General features: G+C 40.4%; 1 protein-coding gene and 1 long non-coding RNA gene across 2 annotated transcripts in view; both read right to left on the bottom strand.

Annotated features, from left to right (window-relative positions):
- The window catches only part of LOC122250132 (Fanconi anemia group J protein homolog), a 619197-nt gene that overhangs the window by 578881 nt on the left and 37816 nt on the right, over positions 1–2500 (bottom strand). The gene's annotated exons all lie outside the window — the stretch shown is intronic.
- LOC147469753 (uncharacterized) lies at positions 409–1660 on the bottom strand. Its single transcript, XR_015191892.1, has 2 exons — positions 1240–1660; positions 409–905 (listed from the first exon to the last, which is right to left on the bottom strand). It is a non-coding gene; the product is annotated as an uncharacterized LOC147469753 (long non-coding RNA).

The raw sequence follows: 2500 nt of genomic DNA, 5'->3' as shown, positions 1-2500 counted from the left end.
TTTTTTTCTGATTCTTTATTAGTAAGATGAGACATATTTTCTGTTTTGAAATATTTCCTTATCAATGGAACCATAGGAGATGTCAAGATATATATATATATATATTTCTTTTTTTTTTTCTTTTTTTTTTTAAGTCGCAAATAACTATGTGCAGATTTTTTCTCTCTTTTTTGTGTGAAATACGACTTGTCTATTTACTTATATTTAGTTATCTACTTAACTGGGAAATGTCTAGATTTTTACATTTTCCTTTTTGATGTCTGAAGTCATGTTATTTAGTCTGTTGCATTAGTTATTAGTGGGATATGAATTTTCTAGTAAAAACATTTAAATTATATATGCAAAAAGAGGCCTTTGCTTGTATGATTTTGATTACTTTTATCATAAGAATGAAATAAAAGAGCTATGTAGATTTTGTTGTTTTATTTCATGCTTTTGCAGCATTTATGTTTTTTCCAGATTTTGTGCCGTGAAGTTGCAAATATTGCTTTGCATCACCTAAAAATGAAATTATTTCATCTGCAACCCTTTAAAGTCACTTGAAACTCTTTCTGCAGATGCACGAACTGCTTCACAAGACTTGGAGAATTCCTTTCTAATTTCATTCGCCTGTAAGAGTTGGGCATCATGGAGCTTTTTGTTGTTCAGGCTAATAGCCTTGTAGCATTACTCCCTCTCTGAGATTTGGTCCCTCTTTTTGCCCTTCCTATGAGTTGTTGAAGAAGGTGATGAAATGGTTGAAGGAGATGGTGGTTCACCACAGGCAGATGGTGGAACTGGGGTCAGTGGTGGAGCAGTTGGCAGAGAGGGTTTTCTAGGAAGTAAAGGAGGTCCTAGAGGGCTTGGAATTGCAGGAGGTATAGAAAAGTCCTGCTGTCTGAATGAAGGACCTTCATCAACCCATTCTGAAATTGACATAAATGAAGAAATGATAGCGATTAAACGTTTTAAAATCTGTTTCTACAGAGTTACATGTGTGGGTGGGTGGGTGACAGACATACACATATTTGGCGTAGCTGATTCTGAATCATATCAAAGAATGTAGATGAAACGCTGACACAAGAGAAAACATAATTCTAATATTGCAACTGCTTATCGTTGATTTCTAACCTGAATTGTTTGCTGATGCCTCGTGTTTATTCATGAGTAATCTCTTAATATAATTCAAATAAATTATCCTTTATCACAATATGTATGTTTAATATAACAAACACGCAGAAAACGTTCAATATTACTTACGTTTCGCGCATGTACTCCCAAGCTCGATTTAGCTGAGTTGCTGTATAGATGGCATTAAAGCTGGCAGTTATGCTCTTCCGTGCTTGCTGCTTGCGACTGATGATCCCAGGGTCGTACATTTTTTAATCTATGCGATGACTATGGTCAGCGATTAGAGAAATCAACATTTTTCTCTGATTTTCCGTGAGCGAACTAGTTTTATCCTTCCCGCTCGCCATGGTTGTTCGATCATCTGGCGCGCTTTCTGCGTACGCAGGGTTACCAACTGTTGCAAATATTCGGACCGCCCGAAAACGTTTTGGGGCCGGCTCACCCCACTGCCTTGACGTTTGAAAAAATCGATTTGAGTTTTCGGGCCGGCCCCACGCAATTTATTTTCGGGTTGGTAACGCCCGAAACCTGATGTTTAAAAAAACGGCCCTATATCTCTATGTTTATGCCTGTGTCTGTTTCTCAGGCTGTCAGTCCCTCTATCTGTTTCTCTGTTTGTGCAGCTGTTTGCCCATCCGTGTGTCTGCTTGTCCGTCTCTTTGTCTACATATCTCTGCCCTGTGTCTGTTTCTGTCAAAGTCACTGTGTCTGCGATGTTTATATTCATGTATTTGTGATCAGCAATATTATTTTATGATTGTCTATCTGTATCTGTTTAATTCACTGCGTCTGTAGCTGCCTGTCTGTCTTTGCGTCGATAGCCAGTGACTACTTCTGTAGCATTCTCTATCAGTTTCTTGTTTCTGCGTCTGTATTTGTCTGCTCTTGTGTCTGTTTCTGTGTATGTGTATGTGTGTGTGTGTGTGTAATCTCTCTCTTCTCCCCTCCCTCTCCCTCTCTCTCTCTCTCTCTCTCTCTCTCTCTCTCTCTCTCTCTCTCTCTCTCTCTCTCTCTCTCTCTCTCTCTCTCTCTCTCTCTCTCTCTCTCTCTCTCTCTCCATCTGCTGTAAATATAAACACATTTCTCATCCCTTTCAGTTCCTCTTTCTGCCCCTCTGTACCTGAATCGACCGTCTTTCTATGCAATTCTACGCATACGTGCTTATCGGCAAATCAGTCTCTTATCACCAATCTACCTGTCTGTCTATCTGTCAATATGCCTTACTCCCTATCTCCTTGCCTGCCTGCCTATCTACCTGGGTGTCTGTCTGCCTGCATATCTGCCTGCCTGCCTGCCTATCAGCCTGGGTGTCTGTCTGTCTGTCTGCCTGCCTATCAGACTGGGTGTCTGTCTGTCTGCCTGCCTGCCTATCAGCCTGGGTGTCTGTCTA

Source organism: Penaeus japonicus, unplaced genomic scaffold (genome assembly GCF_977035675.1).
Source record: "Penaeus japonicus unplaced genomic scaffold, GWHDUDI00000001_assembly GWHDUDI00000019, whole genome shotgun sequence".
Lineage (NCBI taxonomy): Eukaryota > Metazoa > Arthropoda > Malacostraca > Decapoda > Penaeidae > Penaeus > Penaeus japonicus.
The sequence above is the reverse complement of the archived record's forward strand: the minus strand, read 5'-3'. Positions and strand labels throughout refer to the sequence as shown.